General features: G+C 40.3%; 1 protein-coding gene across 4 annotated transcripts in view; it reads right to left on the reverse strand.

Moving 5' to 3' along the window:
• Window positions 1–21686, reverse strand: part of SH3D19 (SH3 domain containing 19) — a 79781-nt gene extending 58095 nt beyond the window's left edge. For 2 of the 4 annotated variants that reach the window (XM_065903932.1, XM_065903931.1), the window contains exons 1-2: window positions 21646–21672; window positions 5718–5758 (exon numbers count right to left, since the gene is read on the reverse strand). The gene's annotated coding sequence lies outside the window, so the exon portion shown is untranslated. Of the gene's footprint in view, window positions 1–5717; window positions 5759–21645 lie in introns of all 4 variants that reach the window. The other 2 variants (XM_065903930.1, XM_065903929.1) reach the window with 1 other exon arrangement.
• Window positions 21687–22501: the final 815 nt, after the last annotated feature.

A 22501-nucleotide genomic window follows, 5' to 3' on the forward strand; every position in this document is an offset into this window, starting at 1 on the left:
GAACTGACTCATTAGAAAAGTCCCTGATGCTGGGAAAGATGAAGGCAGGAGGAGAAGGGGACAACAGAGGATGAGATGATTGGATGACATCACTGAATCAATGGACATGAGTATGAGCAAGCTCCAGGAGTTGGTGATGGACAGGGAAGCCTGGCGTGCTGCAGTCCATGGGGGTTGCAAAGAGTCGGACATAACTTAGAGACTGAACTGGCTGACTGACTGTGGGCAAGAATCCATTAGAAGAAATGGAGTATCTCTCATAGTCAACAAAAGGATCTGAAATGCAGTACTTGGGTGCAATCTCAAAAATGACAGGATGATCTCTGTTAGTTTCCAAGGCAAACTGTTCAGTCCAAGTCTATGTCAGAACCATTAATGCCAAAGAAGCTGAAGTTGAACTGTTCTATGAAGACCTATACAAGACCTTCTAGAACTAACACCAAAAAAAAGATGTCCTTTTCGTCATAGGGGACTGGAATGCAAAAGTAGGAAGTCAAGAGACACCTGGACTAACAGGCAAGTTTGGCCTTAGAGTACAAAATGAAGCAGGGCAAAGGCTAACTCTCTTGGCAAAGAGTTTTGCAGTGATTATAGCGAACACCCTCTTCCAACAATACAAGAGACGACTCTACACATGGACATCACCAGATGGTCAATACTGAAATCAGACTGAGTATATTCTTCGTAGTCGAAGATGGAGAAACTCTATACAGTCAGCCAAAACAAGACTGGGAGCTGATCGTGGCTCAGATCATGAACTCTTTATTGCCAAATTCAGAGTTAAATTGAAGAAAGTATGGAAAACCACTAGACCATTCAGGTATGACCTAAATCAAATTCTTAAAGATTATACAGTAGAAGTGACAAATAGATTCAAGGGATTAGATCTGATAAGAGTGCCTGAAGAATTATGGACATAGGTTCGTGACATTGTACAGGAGGCAGTGATCAAGACCATCCCCAAGAAAAAGAAATGCAAAAAGTCAAAACAGTTGTCTGAGGAGGCCTTACAAATAGCTGTGAAAAGAAGAGAAGTGAAAAGCATAGAAGAAAAGGAAAGATACACCCATTTGAATGTAGAGTTCCAAAGAATAGCAAGGAGAGATAAGAAAGCCTTCCTCAGTGATCAATCAATGCAAAGAAACAGAGGAAAACAATAGAACGGGAAAGATTAGAGATCTCAAGAAAATCAGAGATACCAAGGGAACATACATACAAAGGTGAGCACAATAAAGGACAGAAATGGTATGGACCTAACAGAAGCAGAAGATATTAAGAGGAGGTGGCAAGAATACACAGAAGAACTGTACAAAAAAGATCCTAATGACCCAGATAACCATGATGATGTGATCACTCACCTAGAGCCAGACATCCTGGAGTGCGAAGTAGTCAAGAGGGCCTTCGGAAGCATCACTAAGAACAAAGTTAGTGGAGGTGATGGAATTCCAGCTGAGCTATTTAACATCATAAAAGATGATGTTGTAAAAGTGATACACTCAATATGCCAGCAAATTTGGAAAACTTAGCAGTGGTCACAGGACTGGAAAAGAGACAAACGGAAAGATAGACCCAGTTGAACGTGGAGTTCCAGAGTATAACATGGAGAGAGATAAGAAAGCTGTCTTAAATGAACAATGCAAAGAAACAGAGTAAAACAATAGAATAGGAAAGAGTAGAGATCTCTTCAAGAATATTGGAGATATCAAGGGAAGACTTCATGCAAGGATGGAACGATAAAGGACAGAGACAATAATGACCTCAGAGAAGCAGAAAAGATGAAGAAGAGGTGGCAAGAATACACAGAACTGTACAAGAAAGATCTTAACGATCAGGGTAATAAGCACAATAGTGTGGTCACTCCTTAGGCTGGATATCCTGAAGTGTAAAGTCAAGAGGGCCTTAGGAAGCATTACTATGAACAAAGCTAGTGGAGGTGATGGAATTCCAGCTGAGCTACTGAAAATCCAAAAAGATGGTGCTGTTAAAGTGCTGCACGCAATATGTCAGCAAATTTGCCAAACTCAGCAGAGGCCACAAGACTGAAAAAGGTCAGTTTTATTTCAATTCCAAAGGAGGGCAATGCCAAAGAATGTTCAAACTACTGTGCAACTGTGCTCATTTCACATTCAAGCAAGGTTTCAACATTATGTGAACTTAGAACTTCCAGATGTACAAGCTGGGTTTCAAAGAGGCAGAGGAACCAGGGAACAAACTGTCAACAGTCATTGGATCATGGAGAAAGCAAGAGAGTTCCAGAAAAACACCTACTTCTATTTCATTGACTATGCTAAAGACTTTGACTGTGTGGATCACAGCAAACTGTGGAAAATTCTTAAAGAGATGGAAGGGTCAGACCACTTTACCTGCCTTCTGAGAAACCTGTATGCAGGTCAAGAAGCAAAAGATAGAACTGAATATGGAACGACTGGTTCAAAATGGAGAAAGGAATATGTCAAGGCTGTATATTATCACTCTGCTTATTTAACTTATATGCAGAGTACATCATGTGAAAAGGCAGGATGAATCAATCACAAGCTGGAATCATGACTGCTAGAAGAAGTATCAACAACTTCAGATATGCAGATAATACGACTCTAATGGCAGAAAGTGAAGAAGAGCTAAAGAGCCTCTTGATGAGGGTGAATGAGGAGAGTGAAAAAGCTGGTTTAAAATTCAGCATTTAAAAAATTAAGAGCATGGCATTCAGTCCCATCATTTCTTGGCAAATAGAAGAGGAAAAAGTAGAAGCAGTGGCAGATTTTATTTTCTTGGGCTCCAGATGGTGACTCCAGCCATGAAATAAAAAAGACATTTGTTCCTTGGAAGAAAAGCTAAGACAAACCTGTTAAAAAGCAGAGACATCACTTTGCTGACAAGGGTTCGTATGGTAAAGCTATGGTTTTTCCAGTGGTCATGTATGGATGTGAGAGAGTTGAACCATAAAGAAGGCTGATTTGCTGAAGAACTGATGCTTTTGAACTGTGGTGCTAGAGAAGACTCTGAAGAGTCCCTTCAACTGCAAGGAGATCAAACCAGTCAGTCCTAAAGGAAATCAACTCTGAATATTCTTTGGACGGACTGATGCTGAAGGTAAAGCTTCAATACCTTGGCCACCTGGTGTGAAGAGTTGTCTCATTGGAAATGACCCTGATGCTGGGAAAGGAGAAGAGGGCAACAGAGGATGAGATGGTTAGATAGTATCACCAAATCAATGGACATGAATTAGCAAGCTCAGGGAGATACTGGAGGACAGAGGATCTTGGCGTGCTGCCGTCTACAGAGGTCACAAAGAGTCGGACATGACTCAGTGACTGAACAACAGCAACAAAGACAAAATTTGCTTCTGCCTTTTTCTTATACAATGCACAAAAAGGGGAAATGGAGAGGGAATGGCACAGTTATTTTTCATTCTATTTTATATGGCAGCACCCAAGGATCTGCTTGGCCTTCTCGCCTAAACATCAAAGATAATTATAACCAACACATAGCTCTTTAGTGTACACAAAGTGCGAGGTACATTAAATGACAAGTGGGTCATTATTTTTTATAACAGGCATCTTAAAGCAGGCGTTTCCCTCTGTGTTACCTCTCCCTCCTTCCCTCTCTCTGGGGCCCTGCTTCATCTCTTCCCCTCCTCCCTTCTCCTCAACAGTGTGGTCTCCCCACTGACTCTTTCCTCGGGGCCTACAAACATCTCCAGGCTTCTTCTTTCTAAACAATCTATATGTGTGCACAGATCTCTCTGCTTGACCCTCCATCCTTCTCCTCCTCTTTCTACCCAGTGCATGAAAGAGTAGCCTATCCAGCTGCCCCCACTTCCCACGCTCCACTCACTGTTGAAATGAAGGGCGGCTTCCAGCTTCGCATTCTCCCAGGCTGAGAGGTCACTCAGCACCGCACACACCCTAGTCTCACCTCCTGTCACCTCGCCTGCTGCAGCAGGAAGCGCTGTTTGCGGCTTTCACTCGTTCGCTTTGAAAACCTCTCCTCCCCTGGCCACTAACATCCAGGTGTCTCTGAGTTTGTCTATTACTGTATCCTTCTTTTTCAGCTTTTTTTGGCCCCCTCCTCCTCAGCCGACCTCTCCTAAGCCTTGCATGGTACAGAGGCCTCAGGGTAAGCAAGATCCATCTTGGAGGATCTATAGGAAATCAGGTATGGATTACAAATCCCCCCAAAAAGAGGTCTTGAAATTCAACAGGGAGGCAAGGCAAGGTAAGAAGTCAGAGAACAAAGGCAGGAGTTGGCAGACGAGACTCCTGCCAGGTCACATCTCTCTGGCTCTAGAGAACCTTAAAGGCACGGCTTGATCTCAGACACCAATGTTTCATAAGATTCTGTCTTTTTCACCTTCTCTATTTTTTGGTTTTTTGTTTCATTTTTTCTCCCACCTTCTCTATTGATTGTCAGCACTACCTTCCTAAATATTGAGCTACTTCCAGGGTTTTGCTTACACACATATAACCTTAATTATCCCAAATTATACCTTTAGCAAGAAACTCTTACCAAATTTCGAAATCCTACTTTTCTTTCTAGATTCCTTTCCTGCCCCATCTCCCCCAATTTCCCCAAGGGCTCTAAGGCATGTACAGCTACTATAAACTTTTCATTTCATATATGAATTCCCACCAGTATCCATTGTGGCATTCCCACACCTTTATAATTCATGACCATCATCAAAAAATTAAATATGGGAAATGTGAAATACTTTTCCGCGTTGTTGCCTGACAAAGTGTTCACTGCAATGGTTCAAATGCATGCTCTTCACACCTGTGGGTATCCTAAGTTCATACTAAATATTATGTTATGTTTTTAAAAACAGGATACTTCTCCTCAGGGTGGTGACCTCAGCTCAAATAATGCAAAGAACATTTAATATCCCTTTCTTATCTTTATTTTTAAAAAAATAACAGTTAATTCAGGTGGTGCAGTGGTAAAGAATCCACCTGCCAATGCAGGAGACACAAGAAACGCAGGTTCAATCCCTGGGTCAGGAAGATTCCCTGGAGAAGGAAATGGCAACCCACTTCAGTATTCTTGCCTGGGAAATCCCACGGACAGAGGAGCCTGGCAGGCTACAGTTCATGGGATCTCAAACAGCTGGACAAGACTGAGTGACTGAGCACCCACCATCCATGTTCTATTTGGAAAAGGGATGTCTGCAAACCCTTTTATTAAAAAGAATTTTGAACTCTTGTACCAACAGCAAATTTTAAAGCTTTAACCAAGAAGTAAAGTCAGGAAGTATGAATGCACCATTTTAGAGAGAGTTCTGGTACAGTACTTCTATCATGTATGTGGAAGTGTAAGCTGAACTCCATAAGCATTTATAGAGTTAAATAAAAATAGTGTGGAAGTAAATCAGTAAAAAAGTACAGGATTTGATATTTTTGAAACCCATCAGATGTTTCTACCTATGAAAAATAGTTACAATTTATATTAGATCATTAAAATTGACTAGATAATACATTTGTTAAAAACAGGTGCGTTCTCTAAAAGAAAAATACTGTTCTCAGGAACTGGTTTATAAATAAATGAAAGTTGAAAATAACCTTGAAAACCTAGCTGCTTGTCTGAAATGGTTTATTACTCCTTAGGAGAAGCTACTCTTGTCAGATTCTTTGTAAGATTCATCAAATACAATCATTTGCTGGAAATCTAAATCATCATTTAAAATTATTTCAGAGGAAAATACAGAGCAGGAAAAATAAACTTACATCTCTTGATTACTGCTCTAATTGATGACAAGGGTCCTTGGCTAGAAAAAGAAAGAAAAAAAAGTTATTACACATTCATTCATTAATCTTTTTAAAACAGAATCATTTATAATGCCAGATCATTTCCAGGATCCAAATAGCTGTAAGCAGCCAGTTTGATATATTAGTTACTGGACTATCATATTTATAAAACACAAATTAAAAAACTTTATAAATTGCCTTTGAGGGACTTCCTTGGCAGAGCAGTGGTTAAGAATCCGCACTTCTACTGCAGGGGCTCTATCCCTGATCAAATAACTAAGACCCTGTATACCTTGCAATGCAACCAAAAAAAAAATTGCCTCTGCTATTTAAGATGCTTTATGAGAATTCAGGAGGCTGATAGAAGTAAAATTTTGCCTTAAAACTGTTTTTTTTTAATTTTTAAAAATAACTTTATTTGCTTTCATTTTTGGCTTCGTTGGGTCTTCGCTGTGGTGCACAGGCTTCTCACTGCGGCAGCTTCTCTCGTTGCAGAGCACGGGCCCTAGGTGTGCTTCAGTGGTTGCGGCACACGGACTCAGTACTCAGGGCTCATGGCTTAAGTTGGGCTGCTCTGCGGGATGTGGAATCTTCCTGGACGAGGGCTCGAACCTGTATTCCTGTACTGGCAGGTGGATTCTTCTCCACTGTGCTACCATGGAAGCCCTTAAGACTGTTTTCATAGCTTCTGCATACTGAATCTTCCAGTAAAATTCTGGACACAGCTTAAAGTAAGGTACTAATTACATGGTGTCTAAAAGAATTTTGAGCTGCTATATCTCTTTTGACATTAGAATTCCTGTCTTCTACATCACATCAAACTAGATCATTTTTATAGTCATTTGCCTTGGTGGCTCAGATGGTAAAGAATCTGCCTACAATGTAGAAGACCTGGGTTTGATCCCTGGGTCAAGGAGATCCCCTGGAGAAGTAAATGGCTACCGACTCCAGTATTCTTGCCTGGAGAATTCCATGGACAGAGGAGCCTGGAGGGCTACAGTCCACTGGGTCGCAGTCAGACACGACTGAGTGACTGACCCTTTCACCTCTACTTTTTTTATTGACCTAAAGACCAACAGCATTTCTTCCTAAGATTAGAATCACAAATATCACTGCCTAAAAAGAAAAGTCTTCTGCTTGCTCTGGGTTTTGTTCAGTAGCTGGTTGGTCCTGGCTGCCCCTGACTATGTGGCCTTGGCTGAGTCACAGAAACCTTGTGAGCCTCATCTCACCGGCCAAAACTACCTAACTGCAAGGGGTAATACTATTAACACAAGTTGGTGAGGTTGCTCACTTGTTTCTTGGCTTTATTCAAACCAGCTGGATTAATTGTCTTTAAAATCATTTAGAAAAAATATACAACCATGAAATTTTGATGATACGATTTAGGAACAAATACTTGTTTAAAAATTCCTTGGTGTTTTTTTTTTTTTTTTTTTTTGAATGCTTTTTAAAAGATTTATACTTATTTTCCAGTTTGTGCTCTTTTAAAGTTTATGCCTATAGTAATCTATATAAATCCCCTTGCTAGGTAGATACGGAGAAGGAAATGGCAACCCACTCTAGTACTCTTGCCTGGAAAATCCCATGGATGGAGGAGCCTGGTAGGCTACAGTCCATGGGGTCTCAAACAGTCCAACACGACTGAGCGACTTCACTTTCATTTTTCACTTTCATGCATTGCAAAAGGAAATGGCAACCCACTCCAGTGTTCTTGCCGTCTATGGGGTTGCACAGAGTCGGACATGACTGAAGAGACTTAGCAGCAGCAGCAGGTAGATAAGATAAAACTTCAAGAATATACAATGTGGGGAGGGAGGCAGGAGGGGGGATTGGGATGGGGAACACATGTAAATCCATGGCTGATTCATGTCAATGTATGGCAAAAACCACTACAATATTGTAAAATAATTAGCCTCCAACTAATAAAAATGAATGAAATAAATGAAATAAATGAAAATAAAAAATAAATGAATAAATGACTATACAATGATATATCAGCTCAGTTTATGGGAGGAATAATTTTAAGCATATACTATTATACCAGAGCAGAAAAAAAAAAAAAAAAACAATTCCAGGAGGTCTCCAATATCATGATGGTAAGACTGTAATTAAAAGTATAGTATTAAAAAAAAAAAAAAACAAACAAACAAAAAAAAAAGTATAGTATTTTCAGTAATATTTATTTTTTTTTTTTAAAAGGTTCTTGAAGGCTTTCTGTAAAAAACTACTTGAAAAAAGATTAATATATGGTGACATAAAAGTGGTATTAATAACAGCACTAAAATACAAGCAGGTTGACTGAAGTTTTGAGAAGAAACTTCTTGGTATAAAACTGGAGAGACTACATGTTAACATCATGTTGACTTAGATACAGCAATTAAAAGGATCAGAATCAGTACTTAGAAGCAGGGCCAAAAAAGGCGAAGTTTCATGTATGTGTCCAGGCAGGGTTTAATGGATATAATCGAATGTCTACATGTAGTAATCTCCTTATTTAATACCACTGATTTTACAGGATGTTATAACACTTTGTTATCTATGTGAAGGAGAAAGGCATGTTGACTGGAGTGGAACATGGTAGGGGGTGTTATGGTTAAACTGTTCCTCCCACCCCCCCCAACCAAAAAATATGTTGAATTCTTAATCCCTGGTACCTCAGCGAGTGACCTTATTTGGGAATAAGGTCAGTACAGATGTCATTACTATAGCCAAGATGAGGTCATCCTAGAGTGGGGAGGGCCCCTGATTCCAGTGTGAAGACAGGCGCACAGGGAAAGTGCTGCGCGACGCGGAGGCAGGGGGATGGGAGGCAGCCGCCAGCTGAGGAGCGGGAAGACACCGCACACCCCCAGACGCTAGGGAGAGGCAAGGGAGGACTCCCCTGTGGCTCTCAGGGGAAGAACGCCCTCGACAGGCTGGATTTCCGTCTTCTAGACTCCAGAACTGTGAGACAACACACTTCTGCTGTTCTAAGTCACCCAGTTTGCTAGGGCAGCCTCTAGAGTGCTGAGTGGGAGCTGTATACTGCGTGTATTTTTCTGTACGTTAACACTTAAAAAGAAATTTGTGTCAGGAATTCCCTGGTGGTCCACTCCTTCAGACTGCGCTTTTACTAGCAAGGGTGAGGGTTCAATCCCTGCTTTGCAACTAAGATCCCACAAGCTGTTGTGAGGGTGGGGGTGGCCACTGGAGACCTTGTTACAAAATCGAATTTTGACTGAGATTAATTTAGATTCTACAGTTCTCAAGACTTGCAGCATCATGTTTAGGCTAGATCTAGAAACCAACCAACATCTTATATCTGGTTTAAAGTTCTGCTTTAGTGGTTGTCAGGTTTTGTGGAAGAGAGAATAAAAAAGAAGGCCTGTGGTCAAATGCAGGTCTATGGGAAGCAGTTTTGGGAGATGCTGCAGTAGCCTCCAGGCTGTGCAGTGCATACAATACAATTTCTGTACCTCAAATGTAGCTGTGGTTGAAAAATCCGTGGTTTTGCAGATGCCCCCGTATCTCCACCTTTCTTCAGAGCCCAGGCTACAGGTGAAGGTACCACTCCATGAGAGCTTATGGGAATCCTGCTCAGCACAGTTCAGGCTCCTGTCCCAGCGGGGGACACCCAGGCAGGACAGCCACCACGGGGGTGGAGGTGTGGTCACCTGACCTCTGACTAAAGAAGCGGGTAGCAGGAACTGTTGTGGATCCAACTGCCCACATTCACTTCCAGCGCCTCTGCTTGCCAGCTGGTGCAACTTTGTGCAAATTAAATTCCTTAGCTTCTCCGAGGAACCTTATTTCCTCACATATAAAAGCACAGATAACTCAACTTCCTCACAAGGTTGCTGTGAAGAATAAGAGGGAGAAACCATTAAAGCAGGAGACTCCAGCCTCCAGGATCTAATGTCTGATGATCTGAGGTGGAGTTGATGTAATAATAATGGAAATAAGGTTTGCAATAAATGTAATATGCTAGAATAACCCCCAAACCACCCCACCCCAGCCTCACCCGCCCTGGATCCATGGAAGAACTGTCTTCCACAAAACTGGTTACTGGTGCCAGAAAGGTTGGGGACTGCTATATGGAAGCATTTGATACAATGCCTGGAACGAAGTGTGTGTTCATTAAACACAAGTCACTATGAGCATGATTTGTTTGTTCATAATCTTTGGGGGCATCACAAAATATCTGACAACACATATAAACCTTGACAAGTTCTCACTTTGGGGTCTGATAGCCTATAGAGAATAGGCTTAACAGTTTACGTTAAGAGATTTTTTTCCTCGAGGCTTACTTTGCTCTCCTCTGATTTCTGCTGTTCAGACAGAACCTGAGCCCAGAACGACTCCTCCACGACAAAACACAGGACTGCAGAAGTGCGTCTTCACTCCATTTTAATGTTATAAGCCTGTGTCCTGGCCCCTGGCAGAGCTGACCCAGATCTTTCGCCGCCTGCTCTTTAAGCACTGCTGCCCTATAACTAGGAGCCCTTGTTCTCAGTGCAGCGGATAACCCAGTCCAGAGCATGAGAATCATGGAATCTTCTAGAGGAAAATGAAGGGTTGGGGAAATGGCTTTTGGATCCTGAGGAGGAGAACCAAAAGTTTAGGTCAAGAGAGAACTGTCTCAGGCCTGATTGCTGCTGTGGATTTCTCTTCCTCCAGGACTTTGGGGTCCCCTTCCATCTTTTCTTCCCACTTTCCCCCAAAAGCCCCTCTGGGCCTGTGCTGTAGGATCACTGTCTCCCGCTGCTTTTGCACAGAATCTTGCTTAGTGGTTAAGAAGATGCTTTTAAGAAAGAAAATTGCATTTTAAAAATGAGTTTCTCAGCATAATGAAATGAAATTCCAGTAATGAATATAATGATGAGAATAGCTTATTATCATGTGTGCCAAACATAACTTTGAAAATGAGGGGGAAATAGGCTTAGAGGTTAGGGTTTCAGTCACACAGCTGGAAAGTGACAGAAAGTTAAAGTCGCTTAGTCGTGTCCAACTGTTTGCAACTCTTTGCATGGACTATCCAGTCCTTGGAATTCTCCAGGCCAGAATACTGGAGTGGGTAGCCTTTCCCTTCTCCAGTGGACCTTCCCAACCCAGGATCGAACCGGGGTCTCCTGCATTGCAGGCAGATTCTTTACCAGCTGAGCTTTCAGAGAAGCCCCAATATGAGGGAAAGTGACAGAAGCAGATGTGAATTCACTGCAGTCTGATTATAGACCAAGCGTCTCTAATTCAGGCTAGGGTGGGTGGGTAAAAGTTTCTGAATATTACACAAAGTTCAATATGTAGGCAAATTACTTATAGGTATAAAGCCTGCCCTCCCAGATTTCATACAGACTCTATAGATACAGGAAAGAACAAAATAAAAGTTGCTAAGTATGACGTTGTAATGTTGTCAACAACAACAAACACAATGGTCATTCTTAATCTCATCTAAGAAAACCCAACCTCTCCTTATTTTGGGTCACATTTTATTTATTAATATAACAGTAAAACAGATTCTAAAAAATATTTACACAACCTTCAAAGTAACAGTTTGTTCCTAGGTTTAAATCCATCCTTCTCCCCCTCACTTTACTAAGGAAAAAATCATTTCAGAAAATCCAGGAGCTGCTGGATTCGGTTTGGTAAACAAACGAGAATGATGCCTGCAGGTGCCCGACGTCATCACCACACGGGTTTTTGGAGCTCCTGTCTTCAGAGGGAACTGAAAATACCTCTAGAAATGCATTCTTTATAAAAATCCTCAATACATGTCATGTGCATATTATTAAAGTACCAGTCAATAAAGACATCAGCTTAACAAGGAGTTGAGTTAATGTGATCCAGAGGTACAGTGCTCTCGTCAACTTGACAAAGCTGCCAGTGGATGTAAACTTTATCTCATGGTAACATCTTCTCTGAAGGCTCTCAACATTTGGACGGATTCATCTCCACCTCTCCGTAGAAAGGTTTAACCAGATTGGTGTGATTTTTTCATGTTGAAAGAGGCATTCTGTCCCATCCATTCGCTCATACATCCAATGTTTATTACATGTATAACATGTATCAGGCACCAGACATGCCTTGAAAGCACAGACTCTGGCCTTGGTGAGAAAGACAAATATCAGAGGTGCTTTTCTATTCATAGTATGCAGGGGTAGGCACAAAGTGCTATGAATGCAGAGAAGGTATCATCGCTCAATCGTGGCGTCTAACATAGGACATGTATCCTAACTGAGCCTGAAGAATGTGAGAAAGAAAGCAGGAGTGAAGAGACAGCTGAACATGATCTAAGCATAGCATATGAAGAAGCCACGGTAAGAGAGAAAGATTTGGAACGCAGATGCCATGCTGAAGGATGTGGGAACATGCCAGAGGGAATTGTCGATGCTGGCATGACCAGTCAGGTTAAACACTAAGGATCCATGGTCAGGGATATGACAGCAAATTGTTTCAAAAAATAAGTAGGAATTTGTTTGGGACATCTCCCTAGAATAAACATTGTTGACCGTAGCCAGTCTGTATGCACCAGCCATGATGTTTATGGCATGTCTGACTTTTTAAGAGTTCATGAATAAATCCTGGAATGCTGGTTTTATATGTCTTGAATTGTGGAAAGATCTACATTTTTATGGATGATAAGATTGATATGTTAATATTTTAAAAGATAAGTAATGAGTAGATATAGGAAAAAGAAGATAAAAACGAGAAAGACTAGATTTCTGAAAGGGCCAGAAAGACACTGGGGTAGTCTAGGATGTCTTATTCAAAAGTATGTTTATTAATTTATGAAGCTCTAGCTATGTACCTGGCATTCTGCCACAAACTGGGGACACCAATGTTGATACTACATAATCTCTTCCCTCAAGAAATATGCAGTCTTTTTGGCAAGATCAACAAATGAAAGATAAAAACAGAATGTGACCAAAAAAATGTTATGTGAAGTATTATGGGGGCTGAGAGGAGGGGTGTGTAAATCACCCTGGGAGCTGTGAGGAAGACACAGAGCTGAGGCCTGAACAGAACCAGGGTAAGTTTTCTCGTCTTTGGAACTACTGACGTTTGTTAAAGGTGTGGGGTGCGGGGGCGGGGGGGCTACCCTGTGTGTAACAGAAGGCTTAGCAGCATTCCTGACCTATACCCACTAGATGCTAAAAACATGCTCCCCTACCCCCAACACTTGTGACAACCCAAAATGTCTCTGTTGTTGTTCAGTCACCCAGTTGTGTCTGACTCTTTGTGACCCCATGGACTGCAGCATGCCAGGCCTCCCCTTCACAGATCACTGCTTTGCCGTGGTGAAGGGGCTTGCATAACTCAGTGAAGCTATAAGCCATGTATGAGCCTTGAGTGTAGGGCTACCCAAGACGAAGTGTTCACTGCAATGGTTCAAATGCATGCTCTTCACACTTGTTGGTATCCTAAATTCATACTAAATATTATAAGTTATGTTTTTAAAAATAGAAAAATTACCCTCAGTTGAACTAGTAAGCCAATGACAACAAAATAGAGTAATGGTATTTATATGGATGGGAAAGAAGTTGGCTTTGCCATTTCCAGTTGCCAAGTTGATGGCGGCAGCAGGGGGATCAACTGGGGGTGGGAGTGGAGGCTCAATCTGAGGGAACAGGACAAAGGCAGTGACTAGAAGAGAAGAAAGAAGAGAAATTTCTAGCACCAAGAGCAGCCTTTGAAAAGTGGTACTATCACCATGTCAGGTGAAAAAATTAGTCTTACTAAGAAGGAACGTAAGAAGTCAGTCATTCTATGAATATAACCTTTTTAAGTCAGGTGTTTATAAACCAAGTCAGGTGTTTATGTGCACTGCTTTTTTTTAATGATATTAATTTCAGGACTACAATAAACCTTCACTTGCTGTACTGCAGGAAAAAAAAATCATTATATATACTTTTATAAGCAGATCATTGGGCCAACCCATATTTTTCTCTTAAAACAGAAAGTAATAGTGTTATAGAACAACAAAAATACCTGTGCTTTCATCTTTTGTATGCATCACTCAAATTTTTATCATCCTACATTACCTGCTAGATTAAAACAATATCATGTAATGGGGAGATAAAGTACGAGTTAGTAAATAACATTTACCACTAAGACAAATATAAAGCTATGATGCCATTTGAAGTGTCTAAGTTAATATCATGATCAAAATATGTAGGGCCAAATCTGATAAACTATGGGGAATGGAAAAAAATAAGTGTAATTACCTGAAACTAATGAAAACACATTATGTTTTAGCTTTAAAACTCTGGTTAGCTTCCATAAAGTTTGGGTATGGCAAGGAGAATGAGTTCCTTCTTCAGACTTAGAAAATAAAGATTAGAAAAACAATTGAGATCTAATTAGAATGACTTTTACTAAAGTGAAAAGCTATAACAAAACTACAAAATACTTCTATTATTAATAACACTGTGAAAGCTTTACAAAAAGTTATATGAGTCCTGAATTCACTAAAATGTTTTCATCACATTGACAGCTCAACTATAATCACTGAGATCTATAACATAACATTGCTCTATCAGGTTATTTTTCTATTCAGTCTTTTTAAAGACAAGAAAATCATTTGTACAAACCTTTATTTATATACTTGATTTCATGACAAAAAAAGTTAATACATATTTGAATGAGTTTAATTAATATACTTTACCTATTATAAAATGTGTAAAATGGGTTCTATTGACAGTGTAGCTGTGAGCATGAACAACAGACAAGTAGAGAGAAAGCAAACAGGATGCATGATATACCTCTCAGGGCATCATGACTGCAGTGGGAGAAGGAAAGAGTCTGGAGCCAGCCAGAGGCCTGCTTTCCCATTTGTGTGCATGCTTAGTTGCCCAGCTGTGTCTGACTCTTTGCAACCCCATGGACTGTAGCCTGCCAGGCTCCTCTGTCCATGGAATTTTCCAGGCAAGAATACTGGAGTGGGTAGAGCTCAGCCTCTGTACTCACTTCCTGGAATTATTTCTTATCTGTAATACGTGGATACTAATGCCCATCTTTTGGCTTGTTACTAAAACTGAATGACCAAAAAAAAAAAAAACCTACATAAAAAATACAGTACAATGCTTGGCACATCTGGGGCTTCCCTAATGGTTCGGCGGTTAAGAATCCAGCTTCCGGTGCAGGGCATGTGGTCCCTGGTGTGGGAACTAAGATCCCACATGCTGCAGGGCAACTAAGCGCAAAGGCTACAATTACAGAAGTCCGAGCACTGCAATGATGAGCCCACACAGCCGAAAAGAAAAAAAAGCAGGTTCTATTTTTCTACCCTATTTCCCAGTACACAAGTTTCTGGAGTCCATAATTATACCAAGCTGAAATTTTTTGGAGATACCCTGCCAACACCAGTTGAGCTGCCCAGTAGTTATCACAAGTCTACCTTATAAATTCAAATAATTGACCATTCACATTTCAGTTGCAATTATTATTCACAACTTACAACCATTCTGAGCTTCACAATGCACGCTTCTCATGTACCTAATTTCTTTTGAAGCTGAAGCAATAATAAAGCCGAGAGAACAAAGCAGATCTACAGGCTTCCTTGAGCACTGTATTTTCCCCACTGAGAACACTTCCCTGCTCCTTTAGGTCATCCTTCCCACGATGTTTTTCACCAAATGGGCATGGTGATCATGGCTCTGCAGTTTCATATTTCTTTAGCTTTATTAAAAAAGAAGTGTTCAAAGATCCTAAAAGAGGCTTTTAACTCTACTATTAATAACTAAAGTACATTTAAAATTAGAATATGTTGCCCCACCCTTTCCAACGCTTTTTTCTTTTTTTCCCCACACATGCATGTCTTGATTTCCTAATTACACTGTAAACTTCTCAAGGAGAGTACCCGAGGATCTTCCACTTGTTTTTACAGGATAGCTTGGTGGGAGTCACAGGCTCACTGAACTACTGAGAACTCAGTCCTACTCACAGAGAGAAACACAATAGCATGAATAGCACAGGTGATCCCACCTACAATCTACCTAACAAGCAAATCCCCAGCAATAATTTCGCTGCTGGCTTTGTTCTGCTTGTTTGTTACATCTTGTATGCACATCTTGCCAAAAGTGTCTGGGTCTTATGCTTAAAAACAGGAATTTTTCATACAAAATGTCACCTTGATAAGCATCTAGTGTTCAGTGAAGAACAGAACTCTCTCCTAACAGTAGATGGAAAACTCTCTTATTAAGAGATGGTATCCATCGTGGCACCTAATTTGGCAGCAAATAATGTACTTTAAGTGTCAATTAATGGAATTTTAGCCGTAATTCTGCCTATTCACAGGTTTTTACCATATGCTATCTTTAGAACCTGTCTCTTTATAAGTCAAGCCTCTGGTAATTCCCAATCAATAAGCAGCACATCACTGGTGTGCTGCTAAACTTCAAGTCATGACCCATACACAATAGTACACAGTGATGTTAATCAGATGCAACCGCGAGCTATGTTACTTGATGCAGAGCATGTACAACTTGCCCCGAGAAGAGGAACAGGCATAATGTCAAGTCAGCACCCAAGAAAGGCGGCATTTATCGCAACATGTAAGAACAGGATCTTCGGCATGATCTTAAGATGTTAATACAAAAAGGTTGCAAACTTTGGGTTTGATGTATAACTGTGTTCAATAAACATCTTTTGAATGAACCAAGGAAACAATAACCAGAATAAATCTTTTCTGCTTTATGTCTTTCTTCTATAGTCAACCTGAAGTGATCTATAGAACAAGTTTACATAGAAAACCTGGGCTTCCCTGGTAGCTCAGTGGGTAATGAATCTGCCTGCAATGCAGGAGACCCTGGTTCGACTCCTGGTTGGGAAGATCCTTTGGAGAAGGGATAGGCTAGCCACTCCAGTATTCTTGGGCTTTCCTGGTGGCTCAGGTATTAAAGAATTCACTTGCAATGCGGGAGACCTGGATTCAATCCCTGGGTTGGGAAGATCCCCCGGAGAAGGGAAAGGCTACCCACTCCAGTATTCTGGCCTGTCCATGTATAGAATGTATAGAATTTCATGACCCCATTCTATATAGTCCACGGGGTCGTAAAGAGTCAGATGCAACTGAGCTACTTTCACTTTCATGTAGAAAACCTAGAAAGACAAAAAGGGCTAAAATTTAGTTTTCCCTTTCCTGGACATATAGCAATACAGGAGGATTAATTTTTATGATTAGAAGTTATTTGTTGGTAAAAGTATGAAATTCCAGAGAAACACCTACTTCTGCTTCATTGACTATGCTAAAGCCTTTGACAGTGCGGATAACAACAAACTGTGGAAAATTCTTAAAGAGATGGGAGTACCAGACCGCCATACCGGTCTCTTGAGAAACCATGTGGATCAAGAAGCAACAGCTAGAACCAGACATGGAACAACTGACTGTTCAAAATTGAGAAGAGAGTGCAACAAGGCTGCATGTTGTCACCCTGCTCATTTAACCTCTATGCAGAGTGCATCATGCATCATGGGAAAGCCAGGCTGGATGAATCACAAACTGGACTCAAGATTGCTGGGGAAAACATCAACAACGTCACATATGTAGATGACACCACTCTAATGGCAGAAAGTGAAGAGGAATTAAAGGGCCTCTTGATGAGGGTGACATAGAAGAGTGAAAAAGCTGGCTTAAAACTCAACATTTAAAAAATTAAGATCATGGCATTCAGTCCCATCATTTCATGGCAAATAGAAAAGGAAAAAGTGGAAGAAGTGACATTTTATTTTCTTGGATTCCAAAATCACTGCGTTCAGTGACTGCAATCATGAAATTAACAGATGCTTGCCCTTTGAAGAAAAGCTATGGCAAACTTAGCATATTAAAAAGCAGAGATATCACTTTGCTGAAAAAAGTCTGTGTAATCAAAGCTATGATTTAAAAAAAAAAAAAAAAGCTATGATTTTTCCAGTAGTCATGTATGGATGAGATGGACCATACTCATACTTACGAGTTGTACCATAAAGAAGGCTGAGTGCCAAATAACTGATGCTTTTGAACTGTGGTGTTGGAGAATTATCTTGGACGGAGATCAAACCAGTCATTCCTAAAGGAAATCAACCCTGAATATGCATTGGAAGACCTGATGCTGAAACTGAAACTCCAATACTTTGGCTACATGATGCGAAGAGCCAACTCTTTGCAAAAGACCCTGATGCTGGGAAAGACTGAAGGCAAAAGAATAGGGCAGCAGAGGATGAGGCAGTTAGATAGCATCACTGACTCAATGGACATGAATTTGAGCAAACTCCAGGAGATAGTGGAAGACAGAGGAGCCTGATGTGCTGCAGTCCATGGGGTCTCAAAGTGCTTGCTACGATGTAGCAACTGAACAACAACAAAAGCATGAAAAGATCACATTCTAAAAAAGTGTCCATGATATGCCAGGACAGAGTGAGGGATAATAAAACTATGAACATGTGGCAGTTTCGGCTAGAAGCACTGCAAACATCCAGAGACAGATTTTGCAAACTTTTGTCCTATTAGCTAACTATGTCTGTATTCTGACCAAAAGACAGGTATGTACCCAGTTACAAAGAGAACAATTTTAATTTTCAACTAAGAACTTTAATGCTTATTTTAACCCCAGGTATTATGCTAGATACCAAAAAATAAGATCTGTGCCTAGGACATGGTCCCTGGTTGTAAGATGCTCATGGTCTAGTCAAAAGCCTGTGGACTGAAGCTCACAATATGTACTTCTGCTTTTCCTAAAATAAAGTCTTTCATAGACTGGGTACCTTTATTAGAGGTATTCTATTGCATTATTTCCTCTACTAGTCTATAAATTCCTTCTCAGGCAATGTACATATTGGAAAGATGTTACATATAAACCTTAAATTAAAAAAATTAACACAACTTTTAAAGTACTTTTGGCATGTTCAGATTCCATGCCATAAAATATTTCAGATCATAAGTAAAGAACAAGTCTCCTAAAGATTAGTGACTAATGGCAGTTCTTGTTCTTCACGCTTATTTTTATTTTCTTGAAGTAACACATAATGTCACTTTAGAAACCATATAGTCTTAGAAACTTATTATAATACAAAATGACAGTCCCTTGCCCATGCCCCCTCCAGAATTTTCTCCAGAATCCCAGTGTCTTCTAGCTCCACTGGCACCACAGAGAGGCCTGTTGTGACCTCTGCTGTTTTTCCTTGGAGGTCCCCAGACTCCCTGTATCTTTGCAGCCTCTCTGCATCCCCCTATCCCCCCCGCTGTGCCCAGGGTACCCGGAACCCAGCCAGCCTGGAGACATGCTCTTCATCCGGGGGAAAGTGTGCTGTGTTTTCTCTTTGACAAGTTTCCTCTACTGTTTGTCTTCCTGGAAAACTTACTAGTTGATGTTTAGCTTTCTGAATTCATCCTTCAATTCTCTTTTTTTCTTGCCTGCCTGTGTGACTCAAGCAATTCTGCCCTATGTAACAATGACTTTTAAAGAATTTAAAGAAAAGTTCTTTGTAAAAAAGAAAAAACAAAAAAAGAAAATCCACATTCTTCCCTAAAATCCATCATCCTGGTTTAAAAAATTCTATGCAGCAGAACTTCTACTAGAAAAGATTGCCATTTCCTTTTGGATACTTCCTTAATGGATATTCAGGGAAAACCTGGGATAAACTCCTAGGACAGACACAAGACTGGCAGGGGTCTCCACCTGGCAAGAGAAATTAGGACACAGGAAGTGTGGTGGAAATCCAGAGTCACCTGGTCACACCACAGAGGGGAAAATTAAAGGCAGATGTTTCCTAGATCACAGACCATACACTGAGTCCTAAGGCCTACCTAATAAGAAGCAAACACAAAGTAACAACCCGCTACTCAGGGATGAAAAAAACATACAGGGAGCAAGGAGAAGGAGGAAGTCTCTCCTAACTGATTAATTTATCACCCACCTAGAAAAATCTGCATTTTGTAAAAGTTGTTTTTATTTTTTTTTAATGATGGTTCTCATGAGACCATATAATCTTTTTTTTTCTATTAGTCCCATTATGCAAAAAGATGGAAGACGGTTGGGATGCAGAAAGAGAATGATGTAGAATGATGCTGTCCCCTCCACTGCCTCTATAAACTCGGAGGCGTACCTGGTAACATGATGTGACGTGTCAGTTCCGAGACAAGCTCTTTTCTAATACTTCTGGTTATAGCTTTTAGTTACCTTTTTTCTTCCTTAGTGTATGAACAAATCTAGCATTAAAAAAAACAACCTGAGATTGACTCTACTCAAAGGAATATATATGCAGATAAGTAAGTGAGAGTATCTGATTAATAGATTATTTGAATTTTAGGTCATATAAAGGATATAGGAGGACAAGGCAGGAAGGATGGGAGGAGGAAAAGAGGATTTAGACTCTATCCATAACCTGATAAATCTATCTCAGTAAAAGTGAGTGGATTCATTTTCAGTGGGGGTACAATTAGTATAGACCATATTTTTGGCTCTAACCTTGACATTCCTGACTCACTTTGAATAATTCAGGACTGAAACCTAGAAAACATAATGGTATAACATGGAGGCTGAGTGTCTCCTGATGATGCAGCAATCAAAATCAGCACCCAAACAGAAAAGTTCCAGAAGCAGTTGATGTCTCTTCGGGGCCAGCAACAAGATGTGTGCCAAAGGGATGTGTGTAGGCATATGAGTATCTGAGAAGATGCATCAATCTCAGCATGTGGTGGCTTTCAAATGAAACCAAACTGATCTCAATTAACCAAGAAAATATTCTTTTGTAAAAAATAAAACCTTACTACTATCAATAAAAGCATATGAAAAATCAGAGGGTTTAGTAGAAGGCAGCAGGGAAAGAAAGATAAAAGGTGAGAAACATGAGTTTGCGTTTCTCCTTTCTTTACGGTATGAAGGAAAAACCGCCACAAGGGATGATAGTTTGCTGTTTTTCATTGCAAAAACAAACACATATTTTAAGCATCTGTAACTGATCAAAATATTAATTAATGTTTTCAACAAGATAAAAAGAAATTAGGTCAGTTTGAAACCCTGTCTTTAAAAACTTACAGAGGTAGGGACTTCCCTGGTGGTCCAGAATCCATCTTCCCATGCCGGGACTCGGGTTTGATTCCCGGTGGGGAAACTAAGATCCCATATGCCATGGGGCAATTACGCCAGTATGCCTCAATAAGAGACATCCATGCACTGCAACCAGAGAGGCTGGGGCGCAGATAGAGGGCCCACGCACCACAATAGAGACTCAGCACAGCAAAAAAAAAAAAAAAAAAAAAATTACAAAGGTATTACTTCTAACAACGTTAGCTCCATTTTTTATTTGAAATAGTGAGGCAGATATTTTTTAAAGGCTAGGTTTAAATGTTATTCATAAAAAGGTGTAATTATTTGTTAGAAGACACTACAAGATTTTTTCGAGGCCATTAACTTTTTAAAAATCTCTTTTAAAAGTAAACATTGCGGCCACCCATTTCTTAGCTTCATCATCTCTTGATCAAAGGTTTTAGATTGGCTAAATTCTTCCATTAGAATTTCCTTCAGAATTACATTTCTATCTTTTTACCAAATTGCAGTGATGTCTAAGTCAGAATAAAATAGGTTTAACCAAAGGTGGAGGAAATAATAATGAAGCAATGAACATACAAAACAGAAAAACCTAATCAATGTAATTTCAAATATTAAAAGCCTAAAAAGGCTTTTATTTTGCTAATAAAAACAAATACAGTAAAAAATCATTTAATCAAGTACTTAACAAGTTGGCAGTTCTCAGAGTTCCTGCTAAAGCTTACAACTTTGACTAAGAATGTAAAAGAGAACAGAGACAGCTGAGCTCATTCTAACAACTGGCGGATTTGTTTTCCTCTGGGAATTAAAACAGCCCTTCAATAGCAAGTAGGGAGGAAAACTTTTATTGCAAATATTCAACAAGTTTTCCATTATGTAAGGAGTGCAAGCAAGACAATTACCAGTTATTATATATCTCTTTTTTTACAAATCCACTGGAAATCTTTTTCATTGGAAAATAAGAACATATTTGGCAGCCAAAAGACTTTTTTTTTTCCAGCCAAAAGATTTTAAAGGCATTTAAAATGATGACTACCTCCTGGTAGTCATTATCATTAATGACATCATTAATTTCATTTAAATGAAATTACCTAATAGGTATACTAAACTTTGGGCTTCCCAGGTGGCTCAGTGGTAAAGAATCCACCTGCCAACACAGGAGACAAGAGAGATGCATGTTCGATTCCTGGGTCTGCAAGATCCCCGAGTAGGAAATGGCAACCCACTCCAGTATTCCTTCCTGGAAAATTCCATGGACAAAGGAGCCTGGTGGGCTACAGTCCATGGGGTCACAAAGAGTGAGACACGACTGAGCAAGCACATATGAAGACTGTAGACCCCGAGCACAACTGCCCTCAAAGTATTAATAGCTGTACTACAGGACATTTAAAAAGATTCACAGAGTAAATCTATTTATAAGCATTAGAAAAAAAGCAGAAAGAAGGGAAGCAAGAAGATGCAGAAGAGAACACAGGAGAGAATAGGTTCAACTGTACCGTGGATGAGCAGAACTCCAGAGTTCTCAAGGGAAGGACTCTGCCTGAAGCCTGAGGCAACCCACAGGGGCACCATACTTAGCTCTAACTACCTGCTACAACGGAGATTTATGCTGCCGCTTTCACAACTATCCTTTCCTCTTCCCATCCACACTGGAGAGGAGAGGCACTGCATTCAGCCATTCTCACTGAGTCTCACCAGCTATACCAACGAAATGGCCAAAAGTGCAGTCTGTGGCAAAGAAACAGCACATGACCAATA

The sequence above is a fragment of the Muntiacus reevesi genome, chromosome 13, assembly GCF_963930625.1.
Source record: "Muntiacus reevesi chromosome 13, mMunRee1.1, whole genome shotgun sequence".
Taxonomy (NCBI): domain Eukaryota; kingdom Metazoa; phylum Chordata; class Mammalia; order Artiodactyla; family Cervidae; genus Muntiacus; species Muntiacus reevesi.